Genomic DNA, 18279 nt, shown 5'->3' on the forward strand with positions numbered 1-18279 from the left:
AGTTTACGTAGGGCACGGAGCAGGCCCATGCAGGTCGCCGCAGTCTTATTTACGGACGCGTCCAGCTGTAAACTAGGTTCAAACAAGACTCCTAAATTACGAGCCGATTCTGCGGCTTCCACTGAGCCCGGAATAGAAGTTGGCCAAAAGTCATCCGGTAACGCGCGAGGAAGATGGTCTAGGGAACAATGGAGTACCTCCGTTTTCGATCCATTAAATTGAAGAGAGTTAGCTCGCAACCATTCTGCTGCGGCACACATGCAGCGGTGAAAGGTGTCCCTCGAGACTGTCTCAGTTCCCTAAAATGAAAAAATCAGTTGAGTGTCATCGGCATAGTTGATGACTGATATGCCGAATGACTTGATCAGATCTATCAGAGGTCGGAGGTATAGATTAAAAAGAATCGGACTGATCGCCGACCCTTGGGGGACACCATGATTCACCTGTCGTATGGCTGATCGAAATGGTGGTAATGCCACGGCTTGCTGTCTGTTGCAGAGATAAGATGTTAACCAACTTAGAGCCAGACCGTTTACTCCCACGCTTTGAAGACGGCCCAAGAGAACCTCATGGTCCACCGTGTCGAACGCGGCCGACATGTCAAGCAGCACTAAAAATGCTGACTTACCCCTGTCGACACGCGTTCGAAGATCGTCCAACACGGTGACCAATGCGGTCTCAGTGCCGTGGGCCGGTCTGAAGCCAAATTGGGCTGCATCCAGACAGAAGTTTGTTTCCAGGAAGTTGGACAAGGCTCTCGTGACCCACCTCTCGAGAATTTTTATCGCAAATGGTAGAAGCGAGATGGGTCTGTAGTTAGCCGAGATGTATCCCATCGTCCTCGAAACACCCTGTGGATTTAGCATGAAGCAACCCATGTCTTATGAATCCAAACCCCATTTGTTCGGTGAATTTACGCATCGCCCAATTGACTCTCCTGCACGCAGGCTCCATTTCTTCCCCTGATCGGGCTCCCTGCCACAGGAGCTGTGGAGTGATCTCTGACCACCACAGTTCACATGTCCCTAACTGGTTGCTTAATTTGCAAATTGTGGCTTTCGTGCTTTGAAGCAATGTCCTTTTGCCCAGGGCCATTAGGTCGTTACCTCTCCCAGTTCCAGCAAGAATAGGTCCATGCCTATTCTGGACAGATGTACCCCATCGTCCTCAAAACACCCTGTGAATTTGGTGTGTAGCCCCCATGTCTAATGAAGCCAAAAAACCCTCTGCTCAGTGAATTTACGCATAGCGCAGATGACCGTCCTGCGCAGGCTCCATCGCCTCCCCCGACCAAGCTCCATGCCACCGGAGCCGGGGATGATTTCAGACCACTAAAGTTTACCTGTCTACAACTCGTTGCTAATTAGCACCTTGTGGTCTTCGTGGTCTTCTTCTAGGGAGCATTACTTCGCCACATTGACCAGACAATTTCACCGTTCTTTTCGATTGATCCTTGGCGAACATAGAAATGGTGTTGAAACAAGTATGAGGGAATATGTGTAAGGTGCCCGTTTTTAGACACTGCACTCTTTCGTGGGGTGACAACTTATGCAGCCCACCCTGCATGCTGAACCTTCAACCGGTCACAGATGCCCGGTCCCTGCTATCCACCTGTGACCCTTGATACTTCAACAGTAATGGTGTCGGACTACAAGATTCTGTGTCGCATGTTTCGCTGCAGTCCCTTTGGTGGATCCGCTGGGACTCTTCTGCATCCCTGCAAATGCAGTGTCACGAACTACAGCCCTTTAATGCCCTTGCCCGTCCCTCAAAGACACCGGACAGCCTGATGCCCCCCACAGCTTTTTGGTGAGGGGATTTGGACCCAGGACACCTCAGTCTGTGTTTCTAACATTTATCTTCCATAGAGGTGCCAGTTAGTGTGATTGGCTATCCCTGTCCTGGCAGGGCATGCCAATGGCCATTCCCCCCCCTGGTGACTATCCTGCCATGGGAAATGTGACATTATGCACAAGTGTCCTCGTGTACCTGACGTGTAAGAGGGGGACATGAACGAATACCTGCCCATTCTTGAGCAGTGGGAACGCCAAAACAATCATTCTTCAATCATTGTAGCCAAATTATGCTCTAACCCCCTGTTCCCCCAAGCTTATTGCACCGCAGCCCACTAGTTAGATGGCAACTTCCGCAAATACCTGGCTCCCCGGCTATAGGGCGGGTGTTTTTGTCTCATATGAGCAACTGGTAGCATGCCCTTGTATACAGAGTGCACCTGCTCTGCTGCACCAACCAGACATTTGCCAGGCAATTGTGTTGTTGAATTGTGTCGAACAAATGAATGGTGTCTCTCTGGTTTGTGTGACTGTATGTCTTTTGTGCATCTTCCACTGTGTGCCCAGCTATGATTTGTGTGTGAAGCCACAACCGCTGTCAGACTACTCTGCCCCCTATCCGTGATACTTTATCAGATCAAGAAGTGTCATAAAATTAAATATACGCCTTTGATGGATGAGGGCTTCAAGGAATGCCTGCTCTCCTGAGGGAGAATGATGCACAGTTGAACTGGTGACCATTAACGTTGCTCACGCTTGCATATACTATGCTCGGGACAGGCAAACCTTGCCCTATAGTCCCCTGTATTCTTGCCTGTCGATCTTTTATGCCCAGCTATACAAAGCGATAATGCTCTACCTGATCATAACGACCCCACAAGACACCTCTATCCTGCAGACACAAGGCAAGATAGCTAACCTGCCCCTAGCTCTGTTTAAATAACCAATTATAAGCCGAAGCACAATTGTCAGGGGCAACTATGACTTCAGCAATACATCCCTTCTAAGTGAAACAAGATGATTCGAGCCAGCCAACTGTCTGTTGTACAAGTCATCCCCCAATTGACTGCTATGAGGTGCCATGGTATATTCAGCAGTGCCCTATAAAAGTAGTTTGTCATGCCACTGTGTGGCCTGACGATTTGAGCCAGCATGGTTCTGTCCCTTCTGAATATGTGTCCCTATATTGTAATCCACCCTAAACATTACCTCCACATCACGCCAGGGCTGTTGACCTCATAATGGTTGTAAGTTGCTTAAGCGAAAAGCCACAGCTAGTGACTGCGTGGTGAAAATTGTCCAGATGTATCCACAAAATACCGATACCTGCAAGCTAGTACTACTGGCTTCGACGCTTCTGGTTACTTGTCTAAGACCACTAAGCCCCCCCAGCTTAAATACTTAATAAAGCCACCCCTTGTCCTAATGATTCGTGCCCGCACCGTGGGGCTTGCATTGCCTTGGGTTAAAACCTTTAACTGGCATCTTGCCTAGCCAATATGGACCCATACACACGAAGCATTTGCCGTAAACTTTCAGCTAAAACCAGCTTACAGGTGTGTATTGAAACCCAACTTACTGGTACTCATATATCGACCACAGGAGGATAATGGCTGCCTGTGCCTGCCAAGCTCTGAACCTGTGACTATGAGATCAAACACAGGCACCTGTCCGTACAATACCAGTGAGTATTGTTCGTAAAATTGTTGTTGTGCTGTGCTGTGTAAGATCTCGTGATGTCGTTGGGAGCTCACTCTCTTGTTACATGTGGTCACTCATCCTGTCACCCAGGAGCTGTGGCCGGCCAGGACTATTGGCATAGTCGCTGTTTGGTATTTGCATAAGGTAATAAAGCAACAACTGTGGCTTATCGAGTAACATTATCAAAATTCCACCATTCTGAACTGATCAGACTGAGCCAAGGAAGTAGTACCTTCATGGGATTTTCAAATACGCTACGCTTATCTGTGCATCTACCCTTCCCTCAGTGGATTGGGCCTCATACGTTCATAAATGCAATTGAAATTTAGAGAGGACAAACAGCACAGTCCATATTCCACACGGATCCTGCCCCTCTCCAAGAGTCATGAATGCATTGTGCGCAATATTGTGTTCGTTAGGCCCCTTTTAATGTAAATAACATTGATATAAGTGGTATCTTGCAGTCTCTGACAATGTGCCCCCATACCAGCCGAAAAGTAGGTAGTATGACAAAATTGATCCCAAACCATGGAGCTGCATCCCCTGCGCGTGCCCCAGGTTCAGAGCAGCACGGTTGCGCATGTAAATCCAGTTGCACCGCCACTTCTATTTGCCTCACGCTGCGTGGACAGTAAGGACTACTGCCGCAGCCAATGGGAATGATCCCCTATCCTACGCCTTGTATCTACACTTGTGACTACCAGTTGCGTGACCCAGGGACACACCCCTTACCTGTCACCCTGCTCGTAATCTCATCTTACTAGTGATAACCACATGCATACGAGCTGCATCCCAAAGCATTTAATCACATGTTCTGCTACCAAGGGGCATCAGAGTGAGGGACAAAGAGTCCGCCAGGTGGGCGGGGGAGGCATGTATACCTCCCTCCTCCCCCCACCTCGGCCAGAAATGATGCACGAGACCCTGACGGGGTCCCCGGACACTAGGCTGTCCAGTGTGCCATCCTGTGGCACTAAAGGGCCGCTCTCTTATGAGGGTCCCCTGAGGGGACGTGTCGGTCAGCCCACAGAGTCTGGTGAGTGGGAGAAGGAAGGATCGGACTGAGGGTGGGAGAAAAGGAAACGGGTAAGAGATGTGAGTGGGATGAACAGTGAAAGTGAAAATGAAAGATTGGTCACTGAAAAGTGAGCTTGTGCAGACAGGGGAGAGAACAACGGGGCAAAGCCAGTGTCAGAATGGTCACAGAGGCAGTGCCAAGATATAGAAGGAAATGCCATCCTAAATTAACTTGTTTTATATAGAACTCAGTACCACAGGTTTTGTTGTTTCATTGTGCTATTAAAACTGCTATTATTACCCAATTTAATGGTGTTTAAAGTGTGGACCTGGGAAACATAAAAGACAGAGGGTGGCCCTGTCGAGATTTGAACTCGTGACCTACAGCTCAAGCTAGTGTAAGTCCTCACAGCTTAAATCCCTGAGCCATCTTGTTGAACAAAAATCGAACGGCTGTGTAAACAGTGAAAAAATATCATAAAAACATAGTAAGTTAACAGGAGAGGTGCAGCGAAAGAAGGGGACATAAAAACGACGGCAACACAAGAAACATGGGGAAAGGAGTAACAAAACATAAGGGCGAAAGACCTAAGAAGAGAACGGAGAGACGAGAGAGAACGGAGAGACGAGAGACATTTATTATGTTTGGCAGTTTTGTATAGCACATTGGTGGGCTTTACATGTGCCCTAGTTACATTAATCACGGAGATATTAAGTGATTTGCCAAGAGACACAGGATGCTGAGCCGACGCCGGGACTTGGAGCTGGTTTCCCTGTTGCAAAGTTGGCAACTCTGGCTGTAAACCACATCCTCTCCCCGGATAGCAAATGTTGTGGTAAGACAAGAGAGAGGGTTAGGGTGAAGGATGCATGCAGAGAGAATGGCAAAAGAGGCTACGGTGGTGAGAGAGAAAATATAGGCAGGAAAGAGATACTGAGGGGGTAAAACAAGGGAAAATAAAGTGTTGCTATGGGTAACTGATAGAGAGAAGAGGGGGTGAGGCATGGGGAGGAAAAGGGAGATTTTAAAAGAAAGGAGAGTTGGAGAGAAGAAATAAAGGAGGGAGAGAAAAATCTGGAGACTTGTAATGGGTACCGAGAAGAGAGAATAGTAGATCTGAGAAGAAGAGAGGTATGGAAGGAAACAGGACAGACAGCCGGTGGAGAGAGATGCAATTTAGAGACAGAGGGAGGAACACAGAGAGAAAACAGGAGGCCGTAGAGATGAAGAGAAGAAAAGTGTAGGAGAGCGAGGCATGATGTAATGAGACGAGGAAAGAGCATGTCGGGAAGGAAAGAGAACGTTTAATAAAGCTGGAGACTGCGGAGCAGGGAGAAGCCCCCCAAACTATGTCCTGCATCACCTGGCAATTCGAATCGAGGTGACAGAACGCCTTTCCCACATCCCTGTGCCCAGGAACCCTCATCACTCCTGCCTCCAATGGCGGCCGCTCTTTCCACTCTCAGGGGCTGTGCCGGGAAATCCCAAACAAGTAAAGAGAACCCTGTTAGTGTCAGGGTCGATCTTCTCTGGAAGGTGGGGTGCAACACCAGAGCATGGTAACCAGAAAGGAGTTTACTCTCTGTGCAGCACGGACAACAGTCTCTCCAGCACTGTGGAGGCCACAGCCCGGGTACAGCAAGCCACAGAGATGTCAAGTGAAATTCCAGGGGAGGGAGGGGCATGGGGGGCAGCACCGACTTGGTAGGGGCGGGCAAAGGGCAAGGAGGGTAAACCTCCCGCCCATGAAAAGCAAGATCAGCAGCAGAAAGTGAAACCAGATTTAGAACTATTGTTTTTTAAAAATGAAAGCGGGCGCCTTGCTCAAACATTAAGCGCTGAATCCGTGCTGTAAATATGAAAGCGGGCGCCGTGCTCAAACATAAAGCACGGCACCCGTGTTGAAAAGATGAGAGCGGGTGCCGTGCTGAAACATAAAGTGCGGCACCGGTGCACATAAAGGTGATAACAAAAAACATGAAAGTGGGCGCCGTGCTAGGCGCTGTGGTGATACAATATCATTAACATGAAATGAAAGAAATGTCCCTAAATGAAACACATAAAGACCTACAGTGTAAGTAAAGTGTAGTTGGCCGGTACTCCTTGGCATAAAACAGAAGTGATGTATCTGGAGCGCCAAACACTAAGGAGCGCAGAAAGAAGAGCAAAGCAGGAGTAAACCAATGGCAAGCAGCAGACGAAATTGCACTCCGTATACTGATTACAGCAGGTCTTTCAGGCAGCGCATGCGTGCTGCCTCGGCTCAACGTGAAAACAAAACACTGCTTCCTTGGGGATCTCTCCTTGAGGGTCTCCGATTCACAGAGTTCAAGGCAGAAGACAAGATCCAAAAGCTTCCTCTGAGAACCCCCATCGATATCCAGCTGAACATCTGCCAGTCTGCCACACAGTCAGAGACTCCGATGTGAGCCCAAAATTGTGGCAATACTTTGGATGCTGGAAGGGTTTGCTGAGAATAATAAATAATTTAAATTGAATTCAGTGAAATAGATTGGAAGAATGACATAAAAAGAGAAGGCAAGGTGGTGAAGAAGAGAAAAGAGAGGATAAGGATAGAAGAGGGCGCTAGAGTGATGAACAGATAGGGAAAGAGAAAGGCAGCTGTAGAAGAAAGGAAGGGAGAGGGGCGAGAGCAAGAGAAAGAAGACATACATTCTAGAAGTCTTTCAAGGTAAAATGACTAGACTCCTATAGAAAATTAGGTCTGCCTTGGAAGCAGTCATAAATCCATAAATCTGGTATTTGTAAAGCATGAACTACTCACCCTTAAGGGTCTCAAGGTGCTGGGGGCCATCGGGGAGATTAAGTGAGCTGTTGCCCAAAGTCACATGGTGATGAGCTGAGCTGCCACTGGCTCCGGGGATCGAACCATGAGCCCTGAGCTCAGGAGTCAGCTGCCCTAGCCGCTGCGCCACACCTCTCCTCTAACCTGGGACAGGGTCCATAGGAGTGATGGAGCGTGGAAACTAGAGCCCTTATCACAACAACAAAATTACCCTAAGTGGTAAAATACCGCTCCGATGCGATGAATGCACCATCACTGCTACTGCCCCAACTATACATTACTTTTGGGAGCATGGAAAAACAACTAGAGGTAATTACTACTGGCAGCAATAAATTTACCACTCGCATAAAGGCTACCACTGGTCGTGACCCGGGAGATCAGATTTTACTACTTGGGTGTATTTACTCCAACAGTGACAATCAGTTAATGGCAGAAGTCTCTGTAATGGAGCCTCAAAGTATGTGATTCTAGCCCGTATACTTAAGCATTTCCAACCCTGGTGTAAATAAAAGGAAATGATCAGGTTCTGCAGCACAAATATCATGAAATGTGTGACCATTTATTCATAGAAAAGCAATAAAGGGAAAAGGCCACCATTTTCCTGCTGTCAACAGATTTACTCTCCTAAAGTAATTGGCCTCTTTTGTGTATCTCATGGGTATGTAGTTTGTCCTTCTTCTTTTCTCCTGCCACTGACCCGTTCTGGATGCTACCATTCAAGTGAGGGGTGATTCTAGGTTCTGACGGCAGGGTTCTGACCTAAGGAAACAAGTGAGTAGGCGTGCGCCTGCCCAACTCAAGCTAAACAGCAGCTGTCTCTGGTTACCTCCCAGAGTCCAAAATGTTTGTACTCCCCGACCCATTCTCATTCTAAGCTATCAGGTATCCGCCATCTACACCCCCCTCAAACCTTTCAATCCAGACAGTCTCCCTTCTACCTGTGCTTGTTTTACCCTCAAGCAGGAAGGAGAGACATGGTCTCCAGGGCCTAGAGGAGTAAATTGGAAATGGACGTCGCCCCGCCTCCGCTGCTCCTGGGTGGGCGCCCACACCGCGTTGTTGCGCGTCACTGAGCTGTTGGCAGCGTAGGTCTTCATAATATCTCTGACGTAAATGGAACAGATTGACTTAAATCTTTATTGTGCACCTTTCTATTTATGATTTGGAAGACTGACTCACAAGGGCCATTATCACTCTCTGCCAGCTAGCCACAGAGGAAAAACAGGAGAGCGGGAGAGAGGGTGGAAGCGGAAACCCTACCTGGCCTTTGAGTAACGCCACACTAGAAAGGACCTGGGGGATGAACAGAGATAAATGCAAAGTTACCTTGACAAATTATGCTGAGTTTAAATGAAACACCAAGGAAAATGAGTAGCTGAAACCTCTTTTAACAAGTAATATAATGTTTATATTTATTCGTATGCACTGTTTATCAAACCTGTTTTGGGGCCACGGGGCAAGGAGCTGGTGGGGATTTTTTATCGCCGGTGTCCCAATGCATGCCCTACTGTGGCCCGACAAGTTGGGCGCTAAGTACCCCCTTTTCAGCACTTGACTCTCAGGGTAACAAGGGCGAGAATGCAAAGGTCTCTCACTGAGGCAGTGTGGGCGGAATTGGGACTTAAACATTTATGTAACAGAGACAATAAATTCTGTGCAGCCAGTGCTGTTTTTTTTTATAGAAAACGAGAAGCTCTTTTATTAGACCTCATATCAGAACACTACACAAAGTACGGTTAATCAGGCTAAGGGCTCTAATACACAGCAGCGGCCCGGGCAGGTACGAGCGGTGGGGGGGATTTCGACAGGAAATTATTTTTTAATTTAATTTTCCCTTGTTGTCGTCTGTCAAATTTACCCCGCCCCTAACCCAGCCCCATAGCTCTTACCTGCATGGGCCCCCACTGCTAATACAGGTGATACTGGTTTATAATCACACAGAATATGAGAAGGCGTGATTCCGTCACACGTGCAGGCTCACAATGGCAGGAGCGAGCAGCTTTCCTGGTTTTGTAACCCATTTCTCAGTTCTTTTGTGTCCCACTCCTGGAAAGTTGTCTCAGGGCTTCAATGCGTAAAGAACACAAACTCATTCAGCGGAAGAGGCACAGTCAGTGCATGAGTTCATCTGGTTGGTTTACCTAAAGTATTTGCAGAGGTGAAGCTTCATGGGGGTGTTTGGGGTGTTACACCCTCTAATAAATGTACTTTCTGCTTAAAAGTGGGGTACAGGTGCTCTTAGTCTGGTATGGTGAGGTGTCTCTCTTGGACATCACCAGCAATTTTTACACACAAACTGACAAAAATCACACACACACTCTCTGTTTTTAAAAGACTTCAAAAATGTTGGTTGTTTATTTGACAAAATATTGCGTTAATCTCACTTCGTACCCCGACCGATCCACATTCGTCTTCCTTTCCACTGCCCCTTTAGCCCCTTTCATGCACCCTTCCTGTAGTATAACGTATTTTAACATTATGTGCCAGCGTGATTGTTGGAAAATATGAAGCCCCCCCCAATCTTACTGACCAAGCTACACCCCTTAGTATCTGGAGCGCAGGAATCTTGGGCACAAGGCCCGTACACATCAACTGCTTGTGTTCACAGCAGTGCCACAAGTGGGCAGCCTTGCAGGGGCAGCCCCTCCACCATTATCAAGATCTTTACCACCACACAGGGCCATTATTAGGAGAATACCCCACACAGGGTGCCCTTAACATGATATTTACCACCACACAGGGCCATTATTAGGAGAATACCCCACACAGGGTGCCCTTAACAGGATATTTACCACCGCACAAGGCCATTATTAGGAGAATACTCCACACAGGGTGCCCTTGCCAGGATATTTACAGCCACCCAGGGCCATTATTAGATGAACACCCCACACAGGATGCCCATATCAGGATATTTACAGCCACCCATGGCCATTATTAGAAGAATACCCCACACAGGGTGCCCTTATCAGGATGTTTACCACCACACAGGGCCATTATTAGAAGAATACCCCTCACAGGGTGCCCTTATCAGGATATTTACCACCACACAGGGCCATTATTAGAAGAATGACCAATACAGGGTGCCCTTATCAGGATATTTACCACCCCACAGGGCCATTATTAGAAGAATACCCCACAGAGTGCCCTTATCAGGATATTTACAGCCACCCATGGCCATTATTAGAAGAATACCCCACACAGGGTGTCCTTATCAGGATATTTACCACCACACAGGGCCATTATTAGGAGAATACCCCACACAGGGTGCCCTTAACAGGATATTTACAGCCACCCAGGGCCATTATTAGAAGAATGACCAATACAGGGTGCCCTTCTCAGGATATTTACCACCACACAGGGCCATTAATAGGAGAATAACCAACGCAGGGTGCCATTACTGGGATATTTACCGCCACACAGGGCCATTATTAAGAGGATACTGTGCCATTTAAGATTGGTCAAATCCGGGTAAAGTGTAAGACATCCCAGGCTTTCTTCAGTTGCGGGCCCACCCAAAACATAGCCTGAGGATTAAAAGAGGTGCAGTTTGACCTCACATTTAAGTTTTAGCTAATTATCTCCTAAACTTCGCGAATCCCAGACAGCATTGCAGACGCGAACGCCATAGGACACGAGTCATTCACCCCATCTCTCGGTGGTGAACCTTTCACGAGAGGATAGGACCCACCAGATTCGAGTGGCTGAACATCGCCTTCTCCCACTTGGATATGAAGAGTACTCACCAAGAGTTATCCAGGTGGGGTCCCATGTAAGCAATTATGAATGATGCATAAAAACTTTAAAAAACAAAATGGGATATTTACAAGGAAGTGGCGGAGTGTGTCGTCAACCTCCTTGGCTTAACGACACACTCTGCCACTTCTGAAACGCAAGGCTGCACCATATTTACAAGAATGTGGTGCAGCCTTGCGTTTCCCTCCGCGATGGCGCTAAGTTTCACAACTTAGCGCCAACGCAGGCATCTGTGTACAGGGGAGGATTGGTTATATGTAGGAAGGTTTCCCTTCCTGCACATAAACAATCCTAAAATGCAATTCTGTCACTGGCATGTGTGCTGCTTTATGCATCACACATGAAAGTCACAAAATGGCATTTTTAAAGGTTTGTTTATGTACAAGAAGGGACACCTTCCTGTACATAAACAAACCTTGGCATTTTGCTTTTTCCATGTGTGCTGCACAAGGCAGAACACATGGAAAAACAAAAACGGAGAAAATAATAAATTTTTCCTTGTTTGTCAACTTAAGACCAGGGTTTTCCTGGTCTTAATTTTGGCGCTGCCTCCTATGTACGCCAGCCTTGTACATAGGGGGCAGCATCAAATACAATGGGTGTTGCGGTTGAATGCCCACCACAACACCCGCTGCATGCCCCTTTCACGCTACCCATAGCCTGAAAGGGTGCCTTATTTACAAGGCAGCATTAAGCCAGATTAAGTGGCTTAACGCTTCCTTGTACATAAGGCAAAGCCCCTATCGCCACCAGAACGTCCGTAAAAGTGACGTTGTGGTGGCGATAGGGGCTTGTACATATGCCCCACAGCCTGAACCAGAAACCAGTGCAACTTCCTGGTGGCCAGGTTCTCTCGCCCCCCAAGCCAGTCATACTCTGGGCTCTGCAGGTGTGCAGTTTTAAATCTGCCTACACCTCATGTGAGGACCAGGATTGTCGACTAGTGGGAGGGCACTCAAAGAACTTTCACAGAGTTATCAATCCAGCGCCTTTCTAAATAAAAACAGGTTAAGGCACAAACGAAAGATTTGCCTCAGACAACGTGCTTAAACTATTTTAGTAGCACAAATGCAACTCTAAATTCCAGAAGTTAAACCGTAAAATCCCCAAAACTGTTAATACAAAGAAGAACAATTTAATAAATAACAAAAATTGGTGTAAGAGTTTGAGAGTTGGGAAGGTTTACAAAATGTTAAATTGTTTGAAGTAGGAACAACTTTTTTTTGTTAAAATCTTCAGATTATGAGGCAGATGATGGATTATGTGGCACAAGCAGCACATTTAAAATTATGCGAAAGTTGCAGCTGCCGCAGAATCGCATAGTTCCAGTTTCCCTGATTATAAAGAAAACAATACAACCTGCTATACATTAGAATCATTTTGCAAGTTACCTTGTAGTTCCTGACCTTATAAAGGAACACTGCTTTCCATCCTGTTCCTCTATTGTATTGTAATTGCATTTATATAGTGCTTACAACCCCTGACGAGGCGTCAAAACACTTTTTCGGCGAGTAGCACGCCACTCCGGAACCCATAAAGGATTAGTGTTGAATTAGTATAGTGAAATATGAAAGTAATTAAAGTGGTGGATAGGTTAGTCAGTTATTTCGATTCGTAAGGATAGCGGAGGGATAGAAGAGGAAAAAAGGTTTGTATTTAGATAGTGCTTGTTACCCCTGATGAGGTGTTGAAGCGCCTTTTTTGTTTTTTTGCGCAGTAGCACGCTACTCTATATGGTTATGGAACTTCTCGGTGACTTGCAACATCCTTATAATGTGCAGAAGGGGGTACTGTAGCCCAGATATAATCTTGAGCAAACACATCTGGAGGCACGTGCCCGCGGAATGATGGCGGCAGAGTGGGTGAGTTCACAATGGGGAGCGTATAAGTGTGTAAACGTCTTGTAATGAAACGACGGATATAGGGTTTCAGTGTAACTTTCCCTGTTTACAGTTGAGATGACAATTACTGCACCCTTTGGATAAGGCAAAACAGGATGTGGTCACATTTGGCAGGAGCGGAAAAGCATGAACCCGCACAAAGGCTGTTGACAAGCAAAACACTAAATAGAACGCACAAAGAGGTATGACGCACTTATCTGTGTGGCGCAGATGTTGAACCGCAACAACAATACGAATATGTGGAGAATGCTGACAATGCTGGTCAAAGGTGACCTTTAATGACCCTATAGGCTACTCCTGTACAACAGGTTCAGATGTAGGACATACAGGAAGTGTAGCAAGACAAGCCATTGGAGACCCATTGCATGCCAACTGGTAAAACTACAAGAGAAGAAATGTGAACAACTTTAGGAAAAATAAATACTGGCACGTTTTAAAGAGCGTACTGGTGGGTCTGGTGCTTTCAAAACGATTTATTTCACCAAGCAGTCTAAAACTCTAGAAGGACAGGACATAAAACACATGAGTTGGACTGACAGCCAAGCCTGCTGTTGTGAGATTCTGGGTTTCAACATTCTCTAAGTAGATTCTCACTTCATCCACCCTGGCAGATTCACTGCTGTACATGGCACAAGTAAGTGTGCTTCTGGGTGGCAGTGAAGGGGGCAACAGCCCCAGAATTGACGAGTTATGAGGCAGAGGTCCTCAAACAGTGGGGCGGCCACCCTGGAAGGGGGGCCTGAATTGATTTCGGAAGAGGCAGTGGGGGCACCAGGCTTTGGCCGAGAGGAGGAAACATGCGGTTGGAGGTCCCAGTGGGAGGTAGCGGGGTCCCCAACTAACCTTCAAAACGCTGCCCTCAATGTTTTATGAAGGATCTCACTGTGGAGTCTTCCTTTAACACTTTTTAGAGGCACCAGGCTGATAATTCCACTTGTAAAAGGGGTCTTAAGTGCAATGTTTGAATTGTTAAATCTGTTCAGAGCTGGTAATTTTGTAGAAACAAATGTGAGAAAATATTTTAATCATTCTGGGAAGCCTGAGTCATGTTTTTTTACACAGGAATGGGTAAAAGAAGGGAGGGTGTGGCATAAACAAGTTTGATGACCATTGTCCTGGGAAAAGAGAATGTTCCTTTGGGAAAACATATTTTCTCCAGAGAGAGAAAGAAAGATACAAATGACTTGAAGTACAAATGTGTTTTAGTGTCAGGTTTCTGCAGGTGTCACCTGTTCTATTTAAGGCCTCTGTGTCCCCTTGGGACTCTGCAACAACTTGTCTCCTGGAATTCTTTCTGAATTCCTAAAATATCAGAAATGTACTCTAAATGTACGTATGAAGCAAAGGGACTCAGGGGCATATTTGCACCTTATGGTGCCATAATTTGTAACGCCGTGCTCCGACATTCTGAAAATGCAGGGATGTGCCGTATTTACAATAATACGACGCATCTCTGCATTTACCCTAGCGCTGAATTTAGCTGCCTAGCGCCAACGCAGGCACCCTTGCACCATAGTGCAATGGAGCCTGCGTTGCAGGCAATGATTGTTCATATGCAGGAAGGTGTCCCTTCCTGCGCATAAACAATCACCAATGGCGATTTGTAACTTCTAAGTGTGCCGCAGAATGCAGCACATATAGAAGTTGCAACTCGTCGTTAGTCAATGATTGTTTATGTGCAGGAAGGTGTCCCTTCCTGTGCATAAACAATCACTAATGGCGATTTGTAACTTCTAAGTGTGCCGCAGAATGCAGCACATATAGAAGTTGCAACTCGTCGTTAGTCAATGATTGTTTATGTGCAGGAAGGTGTCCCTTCTTGCACATGAGCAATCACTACTGGTGATTTGCTCTTTCTCATTCTGCAGCACACATAGAAACAGCAAAAACGAGGAGAAATTAATAATTGCTTCTTGTTGTGTCAGTTTAAGACCAGGTTGTAAACAAACTCCGTGGAGCTCCGCAACGCTACGGTACGCCGCCCGCTTCCACCCCCCTATTAAGAAATAAGTTAACCTTAATTAAAAAGAAAGTTAAAAGCACTTACCTGTGTACCGCGGCATCCCTGGGCTGCCCTCCTCCTCTTCCTCGCCGTACCAGTAATGACTGAGAAAACCCCGCATGCGCGCGCACCACCTCATGCGCATTCCTTGCAGAAAGGACCATTTCCAACAGTAGTCATTTTTCCAAAGTACTATGGGTTTGCCCACAGATTTAACTTTGTTCCTGCCACAGATACGCAATAACATTACCTCTGATTTCCACATTTTTTTCTGAGGATTTGGATTGCAGAACCAATAAGAACATTTACCACTTGACTCTATCTCATAGAGCCACCATTTTCCAGTCCTAGGCTTTCCTGTGAACTCTAGAGTTGACTCACTTCACTTGAATATATCTCAGTAGAACAGGATGCGAGTGGTTTGTAAATGTGAAACCCACAACTGGTGACATTGGGACATCTGATAACAGAAGGCAGGTCTCAGAAGCTGTCTGCCGCCTTATTTCAGTGTCCTCAAAGCAAAAAATCCTAGACTATTCCTCCAGGTCCACGTTTATCCCAAAGCACTCTTTCACACATACACTCTAATTCTCCTAACACTGTCCACGGGCCTTAGCAATGCATTGTGTGTCTGCCCCCCTCCCCCCCTGACACCGACATCCATGGGACAAGGCCCTAAACTGGCCTATGCAGGTTAAAAAATGCCCGCCTGGGCCTTACCTGGTGAACTGTCTGACTCTCAAGTTCACAAGTCCAGTCCTACTGCCCTACTCTGGCCAGCAACCATTGGGCTAGGGGCTTTCTTCACTGGGGGAACATGAGCGGGAGATCACAGCCCCCCACAGATGTGCGTTGGTTCTAACGCCCCCCTGACATGCCCTGAAGGAGCAGCATTTCTCCTAGGGGAAGGGACAATGAGTGACACCATTTGGAAAAGCGAGAAACACACCGAAACAGGACTATGATTGCTGAACATCTCTGAGAGATACCTGCCCTTGACCGCGGGCTAAAGAATATTTTTTATTACAGATTGTTGAAGGTAAACTGTCGGCGTACCATGGTGACCTTTCCTTTATAGCTTTTTGTTGCGTCTTGATTCTTTTTACGGAATCCATTGAAAATAATAGGCTGATACCAATATAATAAATTAGTTCAGTAATTAGGAACACTTTTTTTTTTTTTTTTTAAACTTTATTTATTGAATTTTGCATCAAAACAGTACATTCACACAGTTTATCATAAGCAAACTTCAGTGGCATTACAAGGTCTGAATCATTACAGCAGTATATCTGATGTATGTCCAGGGGGAGCGATCACAGCAAAGCATAAATTATCATTAGTCTTTGGCGCAGGGACCTTGGGCAAGAACAGCTGGCAGCAGAGCTACACACAAGTCAAGCGAACAATGTATTCCTGGGCGGTACTGTAATGGACCTTCCCCATGCAGTATACCTTTCCCAGGGCGAGACCGTCATCCTTAAAACACGTGTAACAGGTATGCAACCTGATCATCCCGGCCTGGTAATCTTGGAAGAAAGGGCAGAATGGCCACGTAGGGAGAGGAGGAGGCGCGGGGATACATGAACAGAACACCCGCCCCCACAGCACCGCAACAGCTCAACCGTCCCCCCGCTCAAGTTGTGCATCATGAGCAGCAGAAGCAACGCCGTCATGGGCCATGGGGGGGGGATCCCCAGCCAGGGCCCCCGGGTATTGCAGTAGGTAACATTGTAGTGGGCCCCAGATATCGGCGGGGCGGGATCGAGCCGGGAGCAGGTCGGAGTATGCCAGTATCTGCTCTTGGCAGTAGACAAGGTCTTTAAGCCATTCCTTAAATTTCGGAGCCCTCCCCCTACCCCAACGGCACGCTATCCGCCGCTTCGCCAACAGCAGCGCCGCCGTGACAAACCTGCGGCTCGCCCGCGGAATGTGTTTGGTATACCCCAATAGGGCCTGCACCGGGTCGGGCTCAAGGAGTAGGTCCACCATCTGTGAGACAGCGGAAAACACTTGGGTCCAGTAGGTCTGAATTGTGGGGCAATCCCAGGACAAGTGCAGGAAGTCCGCATGTGGGGCGTGACATCTCTCGCAGTTATCCGAGTCTTGCAGTTTAAATTTGTGTTTGGTGACCGGTGTGCAGTACAGGCGGTTTAGGAACTTAAAGTGTATGATACGGTGTCTGCTGCTCGCAGAAATTTGCTCTGTCTGTATGCAACAGTAGGACCACCTGTCATCTCCCAGCTCTAGCCCCAACTCCCGCTCCCACTCCCCACGAGCCCGTGAGGTGTCTAGTGCAGCGTCAGATCGAATTGTGTGGTATAGTATGGAGACCAGGTGGGAGGGCGAGGACGCCTGTAAGACTCTGTGCAATGGGTCAGTTATTTCGGGTTCCACCGGGAATGTCTGTAATATGGACCGCATGCCATGCCTCAGTCTCACGTAGGTGAATAGCTCCAAGGGGGTAGGCGCGTACCCATCGAAGAAGTGTTCCCGATCTCGGAAGCGCCCAGCTGAGAATAGATCGCCCCACCTTTGAATTCCCAATTTGCGGATCAAGTCTTGAAACAGTCTTTCCTGTAGAAGGGGAAGCTGCGGGTGATAGGCAATGGGGAGAAGGGGCGAGTACAAGAACGAGCTCGCAACTCGCTTAGATATCTCCCGCCATGCCCGCACCGTTCCCTGCAATGCATTATAATCCGAGGTGTTATGAGGGAGAGTACTATGCAGCAGACCGTGCAGAGGCAGAGGAGCCGCCAGCCAGTCCTCCGCTGCGAGTTGGGATTAAATGCAATGGGGTGGAACCAGTAATATGCATAGTGTGCTTGAGCGCAATAGTAGTACAACTCCAGGTCCGGTATGTCCAAACCCCCCCGGGAGTAGGGAGAGATCATCACCTCCCACTTCAACCGAGGTCTCTTCCCACCCCAGACGAGCCGAATCAGTTCCGAGCGCATTCGATTGAAAAAATGCCGACCCGGTGGGAAGGGAATGTTCATAAACAGATATAAGAGTCGGGGGAGTACCACCATCTTAATCAAGGCAGCACGTCCTGCCAGCGAGAGGGGGAGCGCGATCCAGCGGTCCACACAGGAGGAGACCTGTGTCAACGCCGTACCGTAGTTAGAGCGCATCAGTTCTTCCCTGTCACGGGATACCCTGATGCCGAGATATTTTACGTCAGACTCACACCATTCTATGGGATAGTCAAGTGAGAACCTCCGACATCCATCCGTCAAATGGAGGATCTGAGACTTTGACCAATTGATTCGCACGCCCGACATTTCCCCATACGTGATGAATTCCCG

The sequence above is a fragment of the Triturus cristatus genome, chromosome 9 (assembly GCF_964204655.1).
Source record: "Triturus cristatus chromosome 9, aTriCri1.1, whole genome shotgun sequence".
NCBI lineage: Eukaryota > Metazoa > Chordata > Amphibia > Caudata > Salamandridae > Triturus > Triturus cristatus.